The sequence below is a fragment of the Pseudonaja textilis genome, chromosome 1, assembly GCF_049901715.1.
Source record: "Pseudonaja textilis isolate UNSWEBS1 chromosome 1, rPseTex1.2, whole genome shotgun sequence".
NCBI lineage: Eukaryota > Metazoa > Chordata > Lepidosauria > Squamata > Elapidae > Pseudonaja > Pseudonaja textilis.
Genome location: NC_141990.1, coordinates 70,501,653 through 70,525,189, shown reverse-complemented (window position 1 = coordinate 70,525,189; position 23,537 = coordinate 70,501,653).

Here is a 23,537-nt window from a genome sequence, read left to right as displayed (position 1 = left end):
GAAAGTTTCTTCAATTCTTTTTTCCTTTTTATCTCATTTAGAATAACCTGTGTTTTTTGGGGGGAAAGTTCAGCATTATGTTCAATAACTTCCAATACAAGCTATATTGCATATGATTCTTAAATCAGTGCCAAATATTATTTAACTCTTAAATCTTCTTTTAGTTTTGTTATCCAGAAAATGATGAAATTTATCAAGAGAAACCTTATTCTGCCAGAAAAGAAAATCTCTCTTAATCTGTTTTAGAAAAATAAATTCCAAAGTGGATAATAAAAGAAGTTCAGTTAGGCTTGTTGGCATAAAGGCTACATCATGGCTGTGAACCTAGATGAAATCCCATGGTTCCCAGCTGCTCAGTTGCAAGCCAACTGCAAAAACTTCTATTCCTGCAGTTGACTTATGAGGAGCAGTTGTCCGGAGAACAAGTAGATTATACACAATCTCTCCTTCATCCTAGAGATTTCAGTATCCATTGTTGGCCTTTTGGGTGCTGATCACTATCATGATCTTCTTTGAAGAAGGCTAGTCTGTCATAAACCTCACTGGAAACTTGATGCTGGAGTGATTTAGATGGTGGAACCTAGTACTCTGTGAAGCTGTCATGGACTTCCTGACCTTCCATTTTTTTTCCATTCTGCACTTAGCAATAGCACTTAGACTTATATATCACTTTACAGCCCTCTCTAAGTGCTTTATAGAGTCAGCATGCTGCCCCCAACAATCTGGGTCCTCCTTTTACCCACCTCGGAAGGATGGAAAGCTGAGTCAACCTTGAACCTGGTGACATTTGAACTACCAAATTGCAGGCAGGCAGCAGGCAGCAGAAGTAAGACTGCAGTACTGCACGCTAACCACTGCACCACTTCGGCTCTTATTGCATCTATTCTAAACTTTACAGATTGTTTACATTTCAGGGATGCCATTTGGGATAATTTTGGAGAACTTCTGTAGGATTTTAAGGGTAGAAATGAAGGTGTTTGGTCTCCAAGACATCTCCCACTTGAATTTCTATCAAATGAAGGGTTTTTTTACAGGGTAGTAAAAAGAAATAATAATAGTAATAATAATAAATTATAAAATTGTGCTTCCCAAAATAAGCCATTTTTCCAATAAACTTCAGTAACACCATATTCCAGAGAAGGCTGAGAAGGCTTAATAATCTATGATCCATAGACTGCCCACTTCTACTTTATTTAGACCAAATACACATAAAAAGGTTCTCCAGAATCTTCTATGGAAGTTCATCCAAACATGGCAAACTATTGATTTTTGTGCATGTTAGCACTTTATGCTGGCAGGTTCCCCAATTTTTATTTGGCGGGGAGAGGTTACACTTTTTCCTTATTTCCAGTCAAACATCTCCTCTTCATATTTAGTAAATCCATTAAAACCCAGCATGTCTCCCTATTCCTTGGAAAAATATAATTCTTCCTCACAAGTTATTTTTATCTATTTTCCACAAATAGAATTGGCTGTATAAAATTGTTATTTAAAAACTATTTAAAATTATTTTTAAAAAGCTTTCTCCAGCTCCCAATTTTAGATAATAGGAGGATATGACAGGGCCTCCAAATTTTATCTGAGTCAATTGAATGGCGTTGCACTTGGTGTCATTTGATGTTCGTGGTTTGTATTGGATGCTGGTGATGCCTGGCATAATATTGATTCAAGATAACCAACTTCCTAAGAATGCAACAGGAATAATTGTTTTTCCACTGGAGGGTGCTAGACCTGAGTCAATCTTTGCAGTTCATTTTTGCCATTCTGATTCATTAAAGAATGCTGTACAAAACATAGTTAATGAATCCTGATGAGCTCGTGTTTGGGACAGGTTGGGTAAGATTATTGTTTTATGTCAGAATGTTAACAAAAGGCATTTGAATCAGCCCTCACAAATATTTTGCAATCTCCTGTTAGAGATGACAGCGAGGGCGAATGATGAATCAAGAGTGCAGGTGGAAACATGCTCATTCCTGTGAAATATACCTGTGTCCTTCTTGGCAGACATGTTTTACCTGTCCTAGGAGGACATGACTAACTGTAGCTCTTCTGTGTGTGCTGCCTCTCACAAATTCAGCATGCACAGGCCATGGGAACGATAGGAAGGAGCAAAGTGTTTATGTACATTGCCTTTCATAATCATATGCACCAGTTCTACTATGTCATTATAAGACATCTCTTTCTCACCATTTCTACTTCCTCTTGCTAGTTTGTCATCAGTTCAGGTGGAATGTAATCATAGTACATTGTTAAAATGGTTGATAGGAGGGCTATAATTGGTCAATACTTCCCTGGGGCAACTCCAGCTCACAAAATTTCACACCAAAATGAACTTGGAATATTTTAAGGAGAAATAGGATTGACTGGTGCTAGCCTTCCTCCCACTAGACTGGCAAAAATGTTTAACTCAGACCCAAACTGTTGGAAATGTGGAAAAGAAAAAGGCACTTATTTCCATACCTGGTGGACATGCCAGGAAGTGAAAAAACGTTGGAATATAATTAGACAATGGCTAGAAGAAATTATGAATCAGAAAACTGAACTTAATCCGGAAATTTTTTTATTAGGTATAACACAAAAATGCAATAAAACAGATAGATATATCATGTTATACATATTAACAGCTGCAAGGATTTTGTGCGCACAACTCTGGAAAGAAAAAGGGGTTCCACCAGAAGGCATGGTTATAAAAAAATAATAGATTGTATAGAGATGGACAGGCTAACAATGAAATTAAAAGACAGAGAAGATTCAATTTACTATAGGGCCTGGGTTGCCTGGGATGAGTGGTTTAGAAATAAAAAGAAAAGAAAATGGCATTTAGGAAAAGAATGAGGGAATATGTAAATATATAAATATACCATAGAGAAGACGGATGTGTAAAGATAAAAGATACTGATTTATAGCAAGAGTAAGATGTAATGGTAAAGGAATAAGTAAATACATATACTGAAAAATGTAAGGAGATGCAAAAGATGTCTTGATGTTGATAACAATGTATAAAGTATTATTTTATGGTTTTTTTTAAATTTGAAAACTTAATAAAATTTATTTTTTTTAAAAAAGGTTTAAAAAACTGTTTCTAGACTAGACTCGCTACCGTAATATAAAAGGCATCCAAAACACTTCAAGGTGAAATGTTTTCTGAAATTCTGACAGTGGCTTCCATCTAGTTCTAGGGTGGAGAATGCTGAAAAGGTGGCTAACTATTTGAACAAATCATTACTTATTTCTGACTTGTCTTCCTTTGCAATCCTCTTCCAGTATGCAGCAGTCTGGAGGTAGCCTAAAATCTAATCCTTGCCTGTTGCTCCATTTGAAAAAATTAACACTCGCACTCTAATCAGGTAGCAGAGCTACAACAACATCCTTCATTGGCATCAGGTTTTTGTCAACTCCCTTTACTTTCATGAAGGGTCTCTTTTTAAAAAATTGTTCTTCACAACAGAATAAAAAGTAATTGTTCAAGTAACCAGCTAAATGCAAAACATATGAGACATGCATACTGATATTCAGGTACTTGCTTGAGAAAATCTTGGCAAGCTTCAGGAAAGAACAAGAGAGATTTCCCGGCAAACATCCACCTGCAAGCTATTCAGTGGTCTACAAAATGTGAAGATTGGAAAGACACTGCTATAGATCTGGGAAGCATGAAAAGGTGAGGATGGGATGCAGCAACAGCTCATGTCAAAATACAGAAAAATTACGAATTACTTCAGCTACAAATAATAAAATCTTCCCTCCTTCTGAAATTGGCAATCATGTGCGAAGGTCCTTAGCATTATGGTTTTTTAAAAAAATTCTAGCCAGAGAAATGGATGGAGATTAGTCATGTGCAAAACCACTGGTAGGGGGCATACCACTCCAGGCCTCTATTCTGAAGACTTCCTGGAAACCATGTCAGTCAGTCAGTCATTCTGATGCTGCTACAAGGCATTCGCCCACCTAATTCTTGGAAGGGGCATTCCTCTATTTAGTTCTCAATTCATTACTCATTAAGCAAAGAGCCAATCATCTAGTAAGCACCGTAATTCTGATAATATTATTTGACAGTGATGGAAACACATTTCTTTCCTGCCCTGAAGAACAAAAGTGGACATATATCAAATGATAACTGCTGCTGTTCTTGGCATCATTCCTATCTGGATGCACATTTGTCATGGAGTTTGTTATTTTGGGCCAGTTGGATTAATAATTCTCACCCCAAAGCAGCACCCTGACTAATGAGAAAAGGAAGAAAAAGTAAGTTCAAACCCATTAAAAACAAGAACTTTACATCATAATTTTAACATGAACATTCAGTGCTATTTATGCTGTAATAAAACATTACAAATAATTCAAAAGGCTAAACTTAAAGGGTTTGTCCTACTGTCCTTTTGGAAAACTGAAAGACCAGCTGTTTGTTTCTGTGAACTACAAAGCAATCTTGATAAGGTTCTGAGCAATTTCCTCAACTAAGGCAGATGATACAACATCAATTCAGTTGCTATCAGATTTTCACACATTTATATAATTTGATATTCTTTTTATGGTTGAGGATTCTGTCAATAAAGATAAGTGTGCAATAAAAAAGAGTTGGTTTCTTAAATCTAAGGCTACCCTCAAGCATCCTTTATTCTTAGTCACAGCTTTTTCTAAACTCCACTTCATTTTCAGTCAAGAATTTAAGCCTTTTCAGTGGACATAAAGATTTGGCAGGATCTTTTAGTTCTCAAATCTTTTATTTACTTATGCCTGGATACTCAATTACCATATGGATGGCTGTGTTCTAGTTCATAGTAAGAAAATCTTTTTCCAGCATTCGCTGAGTAATCTCTCCTTTCTGTGTCAATTTTCACAGCATGATGCATCTCAAATAATGAAAATGTGCCTTCCTTTTTTTTTTCTGTCCTTGAAAAGCATTCCAACAGTTGTTTTGATTGAAACAGACTTATCTGAGTCCCTCCTGGAATGAGGTCTTTGCAAGACAACCTTTTTTGCCACACTTAATTTTATAAATATTAATAAATAAAGGCAATATGGCAAAAAGGTAGCAAGCCATGTTCATGCAGCTGTTAGGGGGAATATGAGACTGAGTCTTTTAAATGCAGAGGTTTTGTGACATGGTAAGAATCTGAAATGGTGCATCCCAAACTGGCTGTATACATATGGCTTATCTTCCAATTTAGTTAGGAAATTGAAAAAGGTGCTACCTTTTTTATTTCTTCTCCTTCTCCTTCTCCTTCTCCTTCTCCTTCTCCTTCTTCTTTTAGTTTGAGCCAGGAGGTTTACAGTTATAATTTTCAGCCCAGAAAGGTGTTTCTCAGACATTTTCATCCTATTCACACAGTAAGTAATTTTAATTACCTCAATACCCATTGGGGTCAAATGCAACAATTCTGCAAAATTATATTTAACTCTCAAGTGAATACAAAGGCTTATGGAATGTATTGTTATCGCTTTTAACCTTTTAATTGTGTTTTTCAGAAGTCTTTTCAGTTTTGGCACCCCCCTGCAACTTGGTGCCCATAGGCTGGTGCCTTTTCAAACTTAGTCTAGAGCCAGCCCTGCACTTCGTGTCAGGGTGTCTCTTTATATAGTGTTCTCACACATTGTGTTTTTAGATTGCGTCCTCACCACAGAATGACTATTTTTCAGGCAGCATTATGCATATTTCATTTCACTGAAACTGGAGGGGGAATGTAAGTTGGAAAATTGATGCCCCAAGAGAGAAGTGGACATTTTTGCTCCATTTCTCTTTGTAATTTTTTAAAAGACCTGGGATTTCCTCCTTAGGGTGGGATATTCTATTTCAGAAGCTGTTGCAAAAGTAGGAGGGGATGCTAAAATCTCGGATTGCCCTTGTTTTTTTTGAATGCCCTCTAAGGACATTTTGAATGCCTTTGTTGAATGTCCTACTTGCTGGGATATTTATGGTTCTAGATAGGAAATGCTGATGAAATCTTTGAGGTGTTGAGGCATGATTCTACCAATGCCTAAGAAAATCTGGTGAGGAAAGAAAAACCCAGTTCCTGAACCTAAACTGGTTGTTCTTCCATGCTTCTTCTTGCAATTATTCATTGTGGAATATTTCTGCAACTCTATATCTTATTGCAAGATTTTATTACACTAATTGAGTGGTTTCAATGGGTGTATATTCATTCAACCACTTACTCCAGGGAAAACATCCCTGATTATGCAATCAGGCAACACTCCTCTATCAGCCAAGCCCATTGCAGGAGAAGAGAGGTGCTGTCATTCACCCCCCCCCCAAAAAAAAACCACCTTCTATTAAGCTAAAGTGTCATTTTATTTATGACATGGAATGATACAGGTTATGTCATGCCCCTGTCAGAGTCTGAATCTGAGGAGGAAACCAGACAGCTGACAGGGAATGGGAGTGTGGCTCCATTGGCTGTGGAGGAGGCTGGGGAAGGGCAAAGTCTGGCTGGGCAGAGCAGGGAAGAGATAGAACAAGGGAGGGGAATTCAGAGGAAGATCCAGGCCCACCCCCTCTTTGTCCTAGGGCATACAGGGAGAAACGGAGAAGAGAGCAACATGGGTTGTGTGGGTTATGTGGGAGGAAAGGGCCCTGATTCCCTTCATTAGCCACAGCTGGAAAGATAGTTGATAAGAAAGGCAGGCTGCATGTGGCAGGCTGTTGGGAGCAAAGGTGACTTTATCCTGAGTTGTCATGGCTTATCTGTGTTCCTGGCATCTTCCCAGTTTTGCCATGCCTTCAAGTCTGAAATTCTTGCTCCTGCCCTGCGAAACTAATTACATTTGGCTTGTTTGGACTTTAAGTTACAGTTTATGTTGGCTATGTTTTGGACTTAATTTTCTGTAGTCAAAGGCTGTTCCTGGGAGAGTTTTTCTCCAGCCAAAAGGTAACCTGGACATTGGGGACAAAGTTGGAGATAATAAAGGGACTCTTATTGATTATCTGACTGTGTTGCCTTTGTGCCATGCCCCAGGTCCTCACAGGTTACAACAGAGTCAAGGTCACCTCTTGACTGATGTTTTCCCATAGACTTATTTTTGCTACTGAAAATAGAAACATTCATTCTACAGCTGTAAGGCATATGAAGTAATTGCTTTACAGATAATTAGAGACCGGTGTTTTCCTAAGCACTTTGGTAAGGCAACCTCAAGCTCCACAATCAAAACTTTTGTTAAAATGTGTATATTCACATAAATAATTAAGCTATAGCCTTCCAGGTGTATCATGTTTTTAAAAACTGAATAAGTTTTATAATTTAAAGGTATTGTTAGCCTTAGGGATATCCACACTGCTATTTATTTGTTTGAGCTTCTCTTAATTGTCAAACTGGGATGATGCATAGATTTCATTAAAACTCTCATTATTTGTGGGCAAAATCCACACATGACAGCAGATCACGTGGAGGTATAATTTAAAGAAAAACAAACCAGAGCTGAGCTGAGGACCCGCTGCCCATGTAACTCTTCTACCAGATTCCTGTAATTTTAGGGTTTATCTCAGAGCAGGCGAATGGGGCTGGAGGTGGGGGAATAGGGACAAAATGTTTTTGTGGCAAAGCTCCTCATGTGGAGAATATGTTCGGCACCTGTCAGCCCTTTGAGGTAGACAACATTAAGGGATAAATATGTCCCATTCTCTGCCCCATCTTATAAAAAAGTAAATCAAGGCAGACATATTTGGATTTCTTTATCATGATTTCCTCTTTCCTAGGACTGAGACATCTTTTCCCAAATTCTCCTCTTAATAGTTTACCCATCCCTTCCTAATTCCCAGGGCCAGGTTTATATTCTCTTATGGCATCCCAACACATCTGAAAACTGGAGAACCCATTCATCATATCAACTCTAACCTGGAGAAAAGGTTGAGATAGGAATTGTAATGTCTATTGCTTCTTTCGTAGCTGGTAGTTAAGCTTTTGATTCGTATGTTCAGCATCTGGTCTATCCAAAGGACCCTTACAAACAAAAAAAGAATGAATGCTCCAATATCTGAATAATTGCTACCAGCCCAAAGAAATTACATTCTATCAAACAGACCTGTTTTTCTCTAAAACCGATCTATCTATTCATTAATATTTTGTGCTAGTCGAGCTGTCTCAGATATGCAGATACAGATTGCTGAAGAGACAGCAGAGAATTGGATGTTTTATGTTTATGACTCACCCTACCTGTGCAGCACAAGATGCACAATTCAAGTAAAGGAATCTTGCCTATTGTCCATCAGTATGATAGGTAACTATGTTCCTCCCGCAATCTTTGATGGTGATGATGAGGTTAATGATAATAATGCCACTCTTAATTTAATTATTGCTTAGATCATGAGGATTGGAAAATCAAAGAAAAAAGCAAAAGTAGATAACCTGCCCAAGAGTCGTGATACAGCAGAATTTTGAAATTGTGATTATTTTGCAAGTGGGGTCAATGCATTCTCTGGATGCCTCCGGGCATTTCAGTTCTGTATCCCACAACAGCAATTGTGTAATAGGAACACTATGATGAATTGATGGGTTCATTAGTCTATAATTTAAGAATCAATGGGCAAAGCTTCGTAAAGAAACACAGCTCAATGTGGCAAAGTTCCAGCACTTTAATTGCAGCAAGACCTCAATCTCGACATTCATTTTCTTAAATGCTTCCCAAGAACAAAGAAAACAATCACACAGATTGAGAGGCTGAAGGGTAATGTGGCAGTTGGGCAAGTTTGTGTGTGTTTGTGAGACAGGGAATGAGAATGAATAGCTTCATTGGAAAATCACTTAGAACAGCTTGGCAGTATTTTCTGCAGTATTACAGACAGTGCAGATGACATATTTTTGCATTCCCTAACTAGGCTGCCCCAGTGAACATGCTGAGCAAAACCAGTTGCTGTCATAGTGAGAAGGAGAAAAATAAAATGGTTCATTAGTGGTGGGAAATTGTAGGTGCATCATATATGTTTATGTGGAAATCATTGACCTATTAGTTAAGATACAGTCCATCTAATGGGTTGGCTATAGATTTAGTCCTATGTAAATCAGTAAACTTAAATAAGCCATGATTGAATTAAGTCAGTGATTGATCTGTCCCGCTTTAAGCATGGCTGAGCTTTGAAGCTACTTGTTACAACCTAGTGATGTTTTAAAGAACAGCCAAAAGAAGATAGATACTTCTGTAGTGCATATCTGTGCTTCAATTCATTTTCAAGATATTTTATACTTGTAGGTTTTGAGAAACATTTACAGTTACTCCAAACACCTGAAGATGATCTATTATTTGGATTAGTTTACCATCCACCATGATAGCTCTTGAAATATGCACATATTTTCTCAGGGACCAGCTGGATTTAATGCAAAAGCCATGCAGTGCCAGTTTGAATTTGGGTATGGAGCTTGTAATCAAAGCTGGACACTCTGAGTTTCAGAATATTAGCCCACCTGGATTGTAACCTATTGTACCTAGCCACTTTGTGTCTCGTAACTCTAGAGTTATCCCTGATATGTGACATCGCAAAGCCTCCATCCCTAACCAGCCAGACAACTTCTATATTGACGCAGTTATCAAAATATCTGGAAGGCATTAGGGGTACTCATTCCAGGCATCAATGCAATCATTAATTTCCACAGATTCAGTGCTGATTGTCAACAGTAATTTTTGTATGTCATTATTGTACCGAAAGCCAATGAAGTGTGGCTTTGCAGAAGACATTTTCCTTCCTCAGTTCCTCTGGGAAAAGGAGAAAATGTTTTGAGAACAAGCATAAGTACCTTTATTTCCATACTGATGAATCTAATTAAGAGGGACTACCTCACAGAAAGATTCCCAGATAAATATGAATATTTATTTGATTTGATCAAAGTATTTGATTAATGTATTCCTTTAAAATATTTAGAATGTTAATGAACCCCATCTCAAATATGGAAACAAAATGCAGCAACACAGTTTAACAAAAATAAATGCAAAATATAAAATATTTTGAGATAGCTTTGTTAGAGGATATCCAAAGCCTGTGGCTGCTGCCCTCACAATTCCAGAAATGATGGCGCCTCTGCTGAGCCTGAAGGAAAGGGAACTGATGGGAGGTAGGATAGTAATCTTCAAATATTTGAAACTTCTTGCAGAAAGGGATTGGATTTATTCTCTGTAGCCTCAGAGAGCAGGGCCAGAACCAATACATTAAAATTACAAAGAAGGAGCTTCAGACTTGAGATCCAGAGGAACTTTGTGACTATATGAGCTGTTAGCCAGTGGAACAGACTGACGTGATATGTAGGTTTCCTTCCCTAGAAGTCTTCTAACAGAGACTGGATGATAGAGATAATTTAGTGAATCAAACTGGTGGTTGAACTAGATGACTTCTGTGGTACTTTGTAATTGTAGATTCTGTGATACCCTGGTAGCTGCTGCTATGCCTTGTTATTTACAAAACGCGTTACTAACAACAAGCAAAGCACAACATGGGATTAAAAACTACATATCATTTATTGCAAAAGAAATTTGAAAAAGTGCTTGAAAGAGGGACAATTATAAAGTCTTAAGTTACTTGATGCTGAAAATAAGCAGATGCTCCTGCAGACTTCCTGGATGGCAATCCATGTGGATGTATATGGAGACCTGGTTTTCTAGAGGGAGAATAGGGACTGCTCAAACTTTTTCTTTATATTGTGCCATTTCTTCTCAAAACTTTGGCTTAATAAACTGTGTCAGATTCTCTAGCAAATAATACCCCATGTTAACCTTTCAAATTCAGGCCAATACTATTGAAAACGAACAGTTCTGGTCTCTCAAGAATTGTTTATGTAAGTCAGTTTTGAAGTAGGTCACTGTTAAAAGGTCTTCACACTTTTGCTCATGAAAAGAACCTGGAGTTATTAGATTGTTGATAAAACTGAAATCATAAATTATAAAATAGAGATGTTCAGTTATTGGAGGTCAGAGCCCTGTGGATGTCCATGTTCAAGCATTTAGCCCAGTTTCTTTGCAGACTCTACATTTACCTAACCTTTCCTAAATTGGCATCCAGCAAATGTGTTTTAAGGCAACTCCAGATGGTCTCTTGGAGCATCAGCCAACATGGTCAACTGCTGGAAATTGCATCTTAATAAGTCTGGTAGGATTATAGATGTTTCACCCCTTGTCTAGGTTTCCAAAGAACAGAGACTTACCATGATTGACTTGCCCTATTGATTTAAACCACATAGTAGTAGTTTTAACTGTTCAGTTGTGTCTGACTCTTGGAGACTTTACAGCCAAATGCTCTTCCTGACAAGCACTGCTTCTTTCAGTTCTTGGATGTCTATCTTTGTAACATCTTTGATGATAGCAAGTCAGTGAATTCTTAAAACACATACTATGGACTTAAACACTGTAAAAGAATAACATTCCAGCCATTTGCAGTTAGTAACTCAGTGACAGTTAAAGACAACGTCTTGGAAGGAATGGGAGGAAGAGATGCTGAGATAGAATAAAGTTGGGCTTTGTGATGGTCATAGATCAGCATAAGAAGGCGACACTTTTGTAGTACCCATTTAAATGCGCCTGGGAAATTATGGCTAGGACTAAAGTTTAATGATAGGTTCTTCGTTGTCTTGTTGCATGCATGTGTCTGAAGAAAGACATGATAAAAGATAAAACTACAGTTAATAATATAAATGTTTTATCTGTTCCCAATCTTGCCCAGGAATAATGGCTTTCTTTTGAGTCATGTAAAGGGAGCCAACAAAATATGCATGTCACATAAGTAGAAATGGCTGGCCACAAGAGATAACTGATACTGATTCCCCCACCCCCTCATCTTGTTATGGAAATAAAATCCTAAACTTTATTTGTGATGCATTCAGTGGTACTTAATGGCTGTGAGTTTCTATCTGGTATGTCTACACCCCCAGCATTTACAGGGCTATGGACTAGACAGGCAGCTACGGAATTATAAATGAAAAACTGGTTGTCGAGACATCAGCAGAATGAGCAGGGAAGGGGCTTTAAAAAAAGTTAGCCTGGGAGAGAAGACAATTCTTTCCTATTTCCATTTGTGTGGGGAAGGGGAGGAAGCAAATTCTACTGCACCAGCAGAACAGCTTTAATAGTGTCTGAGAGGATAATAAGAGAGGAAGAAAACACCTGAGAGGCAAAAGAAAATATTCTCTGTAGGAAATTAAACCAGATCTCAGCAAATAACAACAATAATGATTTAAATAAAACTTCAGACACAAATGAGTGATTTACAGAGTGAGCATTAGCAGGATGCAGAGAACAGGCCACAGCAAAAGAACAGCTTTGTTGCACCCACTGAAAACTCAAGCCATATCAATGATCTTGAAGTGCTGCTTTGTTTGGCATCCATTATTTATGTTTGGCATTACAGAAAATGCAGCCTTTATGATGGATCCATTATAGAGAGCATCCCTAGAAGCTCAATAATAGTTGGGAAGGGACTGACAACTAGCACCTGTCCCTTCAACCTTCAGTCCCTGGACATGGAAGTTAGAATAAATCCAGCAATTAGACAATGTGTTTAGACTGCAGAAATCCATTGGAAGGAATATAGGCCAATTCTGCCTTCTCTGAGAGATAGCAGGAGATATTGCTGCATGTTGCATTTTCATCATGAAAAGAGGAGAATGGAAACTCTGAAGAAGAGAATAACTCTGCATAATGTTGTTACATGATTCATCCCATTTCTCTGAGATCCAGCCTTTATATGAGGTTGGTTTCTTTCAGAGGAATATCGCTAAAGTTTTATTGCTGTTTATTGCTGTGGAATGCATTTACAAATACGAATAACATCGATATACAGTAGTAGAGTCTCAGAGGTTAACCAACTGCAATATTCACAGTTTCTCCATCAAATTTCTAAGAAGCTCCCACCATCTTTCAATGTTTGTAGAGAGCATCACAGATCTATCTGCCTTTTATCACCTAATGTTGCAGATTTTGATACAAAAGTGGCAGATAAAAGATTATCAAGTTGAATAAGAGATCATTCATATCAGCACCAATACAAATACTATAATCACATAATAAATGGATGGGCTACAAGGGAACACACCACTCATGATTGGGAAGAACTTCCTACATCATAGGAGAAAATCTGCTCAAATTCCCAAACCAAACACAGAGTCACAGGGATATGAAATTGGGAAAGAAGAAAATCATTCCTGGACTGGGAAGGATAACTTGGAATATGTTTTCCAAGCCAAATCCTTTTACAAACAGTGGATTTGGCAACCAAAGAGAAAAATATTGTCTCATCCCCTTCAAGGCATTATTTGGCATGTGAAATGGCTGTTGCAAGAAAGGTTGGGAACAAAATCATTGGCAGGTATTGAAATCTGAAACTGCTTCTCATATTATTACAGCTCACACTTGGCCATGGAAATCTGGCTAGAGGATATATATATATATATATATATATATATATATATATATATATATATATATATATATGTGGATCTTTGGTTGTTCGGGTTTTCTCCCGCGTAAGATTCAAGTATCTAGGCAACGTTTCGATGAAGTCTCATTCATCATCTTCAGGCTTCTGTCTCCGGCTCTGTGCTTCTCAGAGTAATGGAGATTGCAACTGCTTCCTTCTTTTAACTGCCAGTGGGGGTGGGACTTGATTGGGTGGGGCTTGGCTGTGTTCTGATTGGGTGGGGTTGTGTTCTCATTGGTAGGGGGTTTAGCTGTGTTCTGATTGGTTGGGGGGTTGGTCGTGTTCTGATTGGTTGGAGGCGTGTTCTGTTCAGGTGGGGGCTTGGTTGTGCTCAGGTTAGTCTTAGTTGCTGGGGGATTTGAGCTGGAGAGTTGTGATCTGGCTGTTTGGCTTCTAGTTCGTGGTCCTGCTGCATCTTCATAGTGGGTGTCGGTTTGCTTCATGTATGGCTCAGAGGGGTTTGAAGTGGGTAGTGATGTAGCTGCAGTGCAGCTTCTGGTCCATGGTCGTTTCTCATTTTCTGAATGGGTGGGAGTCTGTTTTCTACAACTACAACCTTATGCAGAATCCATCAACTCACACGTAAGAAACTCATTCCAGTTCATTGAGATCATAAAGAAACAAAACTTACAACCTAATGACCTACTAGTAAGCTTCGATGTCATATCCCTCTTCACCCAAGTGCCAATAAAAGAAGCCTTGACTGCCATCCAAAACAAATACAACCCCCCCAAGCACATCCTAGATCTGACCAACCACTGCCTATCCAATACATACTTCACCTACAATGGACAAAAATACAAACAAATAGAAGGAGCACCCATGGGATCACCCCTCTCACCTGTCATCGCAAACCTCTACATGGAACATTTTGAAACACAAGCTCTAGAAAAATACAACCACAAACCCAAACTCTGGCTCAGATACGTAGATGACACCTTCATAATCTGGCCACACGGGAAAGAAAAACTGAACAACTTCCTCACATACCTCAACAGCCTACACCCCAAAATACAATTCACCATGGAAACAGAAGCCAACAATCAACTTCCCTTCCTAGATGTCTTGGTATACAAAAGATCCAATGGCTCCCTAGGACACACCATCTACCAGAAGAAAACACATACTAACCGCTATCTACATGCACTCTCACACCACCACCCAGCACAGATCAATTCCGTAGCCAAGACACTCATCTCCAGAACAAAATGCTTAGCCGATGAACAACACCAAAAACCGAACTACACACTCTCACCAACGTACTTACAGCCAATGGATTCCAAAGAAAGAAGATTACCCACCTAATCCAAAAAGAAACCCCAACCAAAATCCAAGACAGAGAACAAGAAAACGGCAAAGCCCTCCTCCCATATATAAAAGGCACTACAGACAAAATTAGCAAGATCCTCCAAAAACACAACATCAAAACAGCATTCTGCACAAACAGAAAAATATCCACCATCCTAAGAAACCCCAAAGACAAAATCGAATTAGAAAACCAAGGAGTATACGAAATCCCTGCACTGCCTGCCCTACCACATACATTGGTCAAACTAACAGAAGAATAAGTGCACGCATTGAAGAACATAAGAACTCAATCAAAAAAGAAGAAACGACCTCCTCCCTGGTCCAACACCTCAAAGCCACAGGACATGAAATTGATTTTAAAAATACCAGAATTATCGCCAAAACCGAACACTTCAACAGCAGAATAATCAGAGAAGCCATAGAGATAGAAAAACGCCCACACAGCATGAACAAACGAGATGACACCTCCCGCCTTCCAGCCATTTGGAAACCCGCCCTCATGAACAGACGAATACCTAACATGAAGAAGGACACCGGACCCACACCCATAAGAGCCACACAAGATGCCACCACCACACTTCCATGTAGAAAACAGACTCCCACCCATTCAGAAAATGAGAAACGACCATGGACCAGAAGCTGCACTGCAGCTACATCACTACCCACTTCAAACCCCTCTGAGCCATACATGAAGCAAACCGACACCCACTATGAAGATGCAGCAGGACCACGAACTAGAAGCCAAACAGCCAGATCACAACTCTCCAGCTCAAATCCCCAGCAACTAAGACTAACCTGAGCACAACCAAGCCCCCACCTGAACAGAACACGCCTCCAACCAATCAGAACACGACCAACCCCAACCAATCAGAACACAGCTAAACCCCTACCAATGAGAACACAACCCCACCCAATCAGAACACAGCCAAGCCCCCACCCAATCAAGTCCCACCCCACTGGCAGTTAAAAGAAGGAAGCAGTTGCAATCTCCATTACTCTGAGAAGCACAGAGCCGGAGACAGAAGCCTGAAGATGATGAATGAGACTTCATCGAAACGTTGCTCAGATACTTCGAATCTTACGCGGGAGAAAACCCGAACAACCAAAGATCCACATATAAATACCCGCGAGAACCTCAGAAAACATATATATATATATATATATATATATATGGTGATCCAAAGCTTAGGAAAAGCGAAACAATATCAAATTATTCACATTTGTTGGAAATGGATTGCAAATATCTGCAAAAGATATCCTCCAGACATGAGAAGTGGTCAATGGACATTACAATGACAAATATATTTTTAAAACATACAAAATGTTTGTATGATTTAGTATAGTATGCTAGTCTAAAGAGACGAAGGACTAGGGGTGACATAATAGCAGTATTCCAGTATTTAAGAGGCTGCCACAAAGAAGAGGGGGGTCAACTTATTTTCCAAAGCACCAGAGGGCAGGACAAGAAAAATGGATGGAAACTAATCAAGGAGAGAAACAACCTGGAATTAAGGAGAAACTTCCTAAGAGTGAGGACAATTAACCAGTGGACAGCTTGCCTTCAGAAATTGTCAGTGCTTCATCACTGGAAGTTTTTAAGAGGACACTGGACAGTCATTTGTCCAAAATGGTATAGGGTCTCCTGCTAGGGTAGGGGGGGCTGGACTAGAAGACCTCCAAGGTCCCTTCCAGCTCTATTCTGATTCTGATTCAAAATAATTCTGAGTTTGCTGATGAAAACTGAATTGGCAATGGCCAACTCAGAGGCAGTTCTCGATTAGTAATAAATGAAAATATTAATTTACGGAGGAGGTTCATGTGTTATGGTAAGTCGCAATCTAATTAACTTCATTTTGGCCTAGTGCTTGTATGAACAGAACCATCAAAATTCAAAATGCCAATGGGCATGCCTCGGTATACCCAGATGGCATCACTGCTCTTTGAATTGCATTGGTTTCCAGTTGCTTCCAGGTACAATTCAAAGTAAAGTTCACTATGCATAAAGCCTTTTATAACATCAGCCATGGTTACTTGAGAAACCACCTAGCTCCAATAGTTTCTACCTGGCTTCTGTAATTGGGCAGAGTGGGTCCATTCTGGGTCTTTTGGGGGGAGGGGATACAGTATAATTTCTTGATACCCAAGAAGCACCTTTTCTGTCACAGTATCTAATGTATGAAACAACATCTCACCACCGAAGAATGATCAAGAAGACCTTAGAAACTTGAATTTCAATTGGCTGCAACCCTTTTATTAACATTAATGTGCTTTATTAATCTGACTTAGAAGCTGTCAGGGGAGCTAAATAAACCAGAGTTGCAGACCTGCTCTAGACTCTGATCTGAGAACAGGTTTAGAGGGGCTTTCTTATTTATTTCCCTGTATTTTATGATGTAGCTGTTAATCAAAATATTCACTCCTTGGATGCACTAACAATGTAAAAATAATGTGTGTAAGCACAATAAATCAAGAAATTTTTTCAGCAATATGATACTCTTGAGTTTTTTATTTAGCTAGAGAAACTAGGAGATCCAAAAGTGTAGGCCTTAAAAACATAATTGTCTAATGTCTGTGGGGGGAAAACACCAGCTGATTGATCTCTGGGATCATTTGGTTTGCTAATTAGCCATGTCCTTACTAATGGACGTAAAAGTCAAACAATGAGATTAAATAACTGGCATGCTCAAGAGCGAGTTATTGTAATGTAAAGATATGCAAATATGCCCATTCTTACATTTCCTTCCAAAGTTCTGGTTAATGAACGTTCTTTTATTCTTTCCAGGTTATTTTATTCCAACTGAACAGTTCTTATGGCTATTTTGTAATAGCTTACAATATGAAACTTATCCAAATGATTAAATTTCAAACCAGGTAACTCTATAGCAGGATATAATTTTACAAATTCAGAAATTCAGCCCAATAAAAGATCTTCCTAAAAAATAACTGAATATTGGTTGTAGCATTTCTAAAGGTACGTGAATAGGGCAATCAGATCTGGGCTGCAAAGTTTACCAGAACCACAAAAGGATAGTAAAGAACACAGTAAGGAACACTCCTATGATTTTCTAGCAGATGTTCAAAGATTTGCACCCAAGATTTGGTGGCAGTACTATAAATAATCTCAGAAATAGTTTTTCCATTTTTAAAGAATGTTATTCCCAGAGAGGCAAAACCAGTCGTCTCATTGGATAATGTGCTTTGCTTGCCTGACATTCTTAGTTATGATTAAGTTAACTTTCCTACATTAAATTAAACAAATACTCTGTTTTTTGAATTCAGCATTGAACTATAAACTAACTGTATTCATTAATTACGCAGTGTATGTTAAAGCTGTGTACTTTAGCTTCTTAGCTAGTATAAACTCAAGTATTGCAAAGAGGAGTTCCTGACAGAAAACGATCCCACCCTTAAATATTGTTATAAAACTTGATTTAGCAATAAAGCCTTTTTATTTAATTTTTTCAGATGTTCATACCTGGTTTACGCTGTCCTCTTTCATCTTTCTTATAGCTACATCCTAAAGACTTCTCAATTCAACACCTGCTAATATGTTCCAAAGTCAGTTTGATCTTAATCATTTCCCCAGAAACAATACTTTTACTCCAGGGTCCTTTGCCCCAACTGTAACATCTCCCCTTGCAAGGTAGCCTGTGTCATTCTGGGCATCCAGTGTTGAATTTGGCTGGACTTCCATTTTAGAATTTCTCCTCAGTTTGGAATTTTCTCTCAGTCTGTTTCTGAAGGACTTTTTCATTGCTAACACACAATGATGCTGTTATGTCTTTGGAACTGGTTGGAGTCCCCAACCAGGTCCGCTGTTTGAGCGGGAGCACCAGCCGCTCCCATTGGCTGGCTCTGTTTGACAGTCAGCTATAAAAGCCGGCTGTCGAGCAGAGCCAGCCCATTGTCGCCAGCTAACCTGCTAGTTAGAAGGCAGATGCGGCAACCCTTTATTCCCTGTAATAAAGCCTGTTCGTTGTTCACTCTGGCTCTCGCCTCCTCCTTCCATTGCTCTACAACACTGGCGACGAGGATGGGATGTGATCGAAGGTTAGCCAGACGTGTTTTTCAAAAGAGCTGTGGTCACTGAAGAGCGAAGCCACGGGCGCTGAAGCAGCAGCCGCCAACGCTCACAAAGAGTGCGAAATTTAAAAAAGCCTCCGTAGCTTTTGAGCTGTAGTCACTGAAAGCGAAGCCACGGGCGCTGTAGCCGCAGCCGCCAGCGCTCACAAAGAGCGTGAAATTCAAAGAGCCTCCATAGCCTAGAGAGACAGTCACCGCCTACGCTCTTCTAAGAGCGCGAATTTCAAAATACGACTGAAGAAGACGAACCCGGCATCTTCAAAATGAACGCTAATCCAGCATTCCCACCATTCAAGCCAACCGAGGAAACGTGGGACTCATACAAAAATCGTTTCAGCCATTTCCTTGATGCCATCGGTTTAGCAGACGCCGCAGAACACAGGAAGAAATCCTACTTCCTCAGCTATTGTGGGGCTGCAGTTTTTGACACCGCTACAGCACTAGTCGCCCCTCGCGTACCGTGGGATGAACTCCAAGAAATCCTCTCCAACCACTACTCGCCAAAGCCATCTCAGATAGCCAGGAGATTCGCCTTCAGAATCAGAAAACAGGCAGAGGGTGAGTCAATCAACGAGTATATGGCAGCTCTGAGGACAGCTGCCTTGCAGTGTGGGTTCAAAGGCTACCTAGAAGACATGTTGCTGGACCAGATCGTCTGTGGGGTCAGGGACCTGAGGCTCCAAAGACGTTTGCTAGCAAAAAAGGACTTGAACCTAGCTCTTGCCATAGAGGAAGCCCAAGCTGCTGAACTCTCTGCCCAATCAGCAGCTGAAATTCAAGGTACTCCGTTAAAGCCCAGCAGTTCCACCATCCATTCAGAGGAAGTGCTCAGTGATGAAGACCCCACAGACTCATCAGACATTAACCGTCTTAAGCAACAGAAGCCTTCACAGGTAGGAGCGGGGCAGAGAAACAACTTCGCCCCCAAACAACCTTCCATTTGCCTAACCTGCGGAGGCTCCCACTCTAGGGCATCCTGCAGGTTTAAGAACGCCATCTGCCTAAATTGCCAAAAGAAGGGTCACCTCGCTAGAGTCTGCCAAGCAGGGCGTACCTTGCCTCAGAGACCTCCACCACCTTCTAATTCACAAAGGCAAGTGGAGGACTGCTATACCTGCTACCACGCTAACCATACTTCCCAGACTCCCAATAAAATCAAAATTTCTATTTCTTTAGAAGGTAAACCCTGCAGGATGGAGGTAGACACGGGATCGGCACTTTCAATCATCTCCTGGGATACCCTAAAGAAGATCCAGCCCAGACTATCGAAGAAGCAGCTACAGAGATGCCACCTGACACTGCGGGACTACCAGGGCAAGAACATCCCTGTCCTCGGGAAAGGCAAGTTTTTAGTTCAATTCCAAGCCTTTAAAGGCCATTTGCCTTTAGTGGTTGTTAATGGTGCCCTCCCCAGTCTGTTGGGGCTAGATTGGTTCCCCTCCCTCGGCCTTAGTGTAACTGGGATCCATGCTGTCTCAACTTCTGACGTAGATGGACTATTTTCAGATTACTCTGATGTGTTTAGCAGCAAGCTGGGTTGCTATTCTGGCACCCCCATCTCCTTCTCTGTGGACCCCCAGCGCCTTAAGCCACGCAGGGTGCCTTTCGCCATCCGTCCCAAGTTAGACGCAGAACTAGATAAGCTACTAAAGCAAGGGGTGTTAGAACCAACTGATTTTGCCAAATGGGAGACCCCCATTGTCACCCCACTCAAGAAAGATGGCAGTTTAAGAATCTGCGCAGACTATAAAAACACCCTCAACCGTTACCTGCAGGTCAGCGCATACCCTGTCCCTGTTATTCAGCACCTGTTACACACTTTCGAACCCGGCACCATTTTGGCCAAGTTAGATATGTCCCAGGCATACCAACAGTTCCCTGTTGATGATCAGACAGCTGAATTACAAACCATAGTCACACATAGAGGGGCATTCAAGTGTAAACGCCTCCAATTCGGTGTAAGTGTAGCCCCGGGTATATTCCAATCACTCATGGAAAGGATTCTCCAAGGTCTCCCAGGGGTTGTCCCGTATTTCGATGACATCTTAGTCTCAGCAATTGACAGACCTCAGCTCATACAGAGGGTCAGAGCGGTTCTAGAGAAGTTTAGGCAGCATGGCCTCAAACTTAAAAGGGAGAAGTGCGCCATCGCCACTAGGCAAGTGGACTTTCTGGGATATAGGATAGACGCCTCTGGCATCCACCCAATCGAATCCAAGGTAAAGGCCATCCATGAGGCACCCACACCAACTAACAAGACGGAACTCCAAGCTTTTCTGGGGCTACTAAACTTTTACGCCTCATTTCTCCCGCACAAAGCATCTATCGCTGAACCCTTACACAGACAGTTAGACAAAGAATCCCCCTGGCATTGGGGACCCAAAGAAGCCCATGCTTTCAAGTCAGTCAAATCCTTACTTACATCGGATGCAGTTTTAATTCAATTTGATCAACGACTCCCCCTGGTCCTAGCTGCTGATGCATCCCCTTTTGGGATTGGGGCTGTCCTAAGCCACAGACTTCCCAATGGTTCCGAGGCGCCAATTGCCTTCTTCTCTAGGACCTTCTCCACAGCAGAAAGGAACTACAGTCAAATAGATAAAGAGGCCCTGGCTGCGGTGGCTGCAGTTAAAAAATTTCATGAATTTTTGTTCGGGCACCATTTTGAACTTGTAACTGACCATAAACCTCTCCTGGGACTCTTATCAGGGGATAAGCAAACCCCGCAGGTACTATCACCTAGAATGACCAGATGGACTTTGTTCCTGGCCGCTTACTCATTCAAGTTGGTGCATCGACCCAGCAAAAACTTGAGTCACGCCGATGCCCTTAGTCGCTGCCCCCTACCAGCCCCAGTCGAAGACCCAGCACCGGTTCATGCCATTTTTGAAGTTAATGAACTTAAATTACCAGTTACAGCTGAGGACATTGCTGCGCACTCAAAAAAAGACAAGATAATTGCCCAGGTTCTGGACTGGGTGGGAAGGGGGTGGCCAGAAACTCAAGGTACCGTTGACTTTTCTCCTTTTAAAACCCGTCAGCAGGAACTGTCGAAGCTACAGGGATGTCTGTTGTGGGGTACAAGGGTAGTCATCCCAGCCACTCTTCGTGTACCCATCCTGAAGGTGCTTCACGAGGGCCACCCGGGCATCGTAAGGATGAAGGCTCTGGCCCGCAGCTACGTTTGGTGGCCCGGCATGGATGCCCAAATTGCCAGCTGGGTAAGCTCATGCCAACCCTGCCAAGAAACCAGGCCTGCCCCACCAGCTGCCACGCCCACCAGGTGGGAGAGTGCTAGTGCCCCTTGGTCCCACCTGCACATCGACCTGGCTGGACCGGTGCATGGCAGGACCTTCTTGGTGGTTGTGGACTCCTACTCCAAGTGGATAGACCTGGCCCTGCTACCCTCGACTACCACCCAAGCGATAGTTAAGGCTCTGACCCGCTTATTCGCTACCCATGGACTCCCTGACACGCTGGTGTCTGACAATGGCCCGCAGTTCACGTCATGTGAGTTCAGTATGTACGTTGCTAACTTGGGCATCCGACACATCCTTACAGCCCCCTTTCACCCCGCTAGCAACGGGATGGCTGAGAGGGCAGTCAGGTCAGCCAAGGAGGCACTCGCCAGGTTTGGCCAGGAAAACTGGCACTCTAAACTGTCACGTTACCTCCTGAGCCAACATACGACGCCATGCACCACTACTAATAAATCCCCTGCTGAACTCTTGATGGGGAGACGCCTTAGGACCACCCTGGACAGGTTGCACCCCCACTACTGCCCAGACGCCCCTTTAGGGTCTGACAGTCTGGTCAGGGACTTTGTCCTGCATGACCTGGTGTACGCCAGGAATTATGCAGGGGATCCTTTGTGGGTACCTGGTCAAGTCATATCGGTCACCGGTCCGAGATCCTACAGGGTCCTCCTGGAAGATGGACGCTTGTGGCGGAGACACGTGGACCAACTCAGAAGGCCATGGAGAGGTGTGACCGTTACCGGCCCAGCCCGACCTTCCAGCACCAGGGGCTCCCTGCCGGTGCCAATCTGCTCAGACGGAAGCTCCCTGCGGGACCCGGTCTACCCCGTTGACCAGGAGAGTTTGCTGGAGGACCCGAGTTCCCGGCCAGAGTCACTGAACCAACAGCCAAGCGAACCTGTTTGCCAGCCGGACCTAGCGACTCGCCCAGGTCAGCCCGAACTGGGGGACTTACTGAACTTGCAGAACACTACACCTGGCCAAGCCCATTCCCCAACAACCTCCGAGGCGTTTCCCGGGGGCAAGGACTTGGCGCAAGCCAGCAGTTTACCCGGGTTACGACGTTCTGGTCGCCAGCGCAGACAACCGACTTACCTAAAGGACTACGCATGCCCCCAGCTGGGGGAAAGGAGTGTTATGTCTTTGGAACTGGTTGGAGTCCCCAACCAGGTCCGCTGTTTGAGCGGGAGCACCAGCCGCTCCCATTGGCTGGCTCCGTTTGACAGTCGGCTATAAAAGCCGGCTGTCGAGCAGAGCCAGCCCGTTGTTGCCAGCTAACCTGCTAGTTAGAAGGCAGATGCGGCAACCCTTTATTCCCTGTAATAAAGCCTGTTCGTTGTTCACTCTGGCTCTCGCCTCCTCCTTCCATCGCTCTACAACAGATACTATGCCAGTTTTGGCTGAGCAAAACTGATGCTTGGAGTGTGGTGTTGCCTTGACTGGATTGGCAAACCTTTAGGGATGATTATAGCTCAGGTAGGGTGATCCTAGTTAGGTTGGGC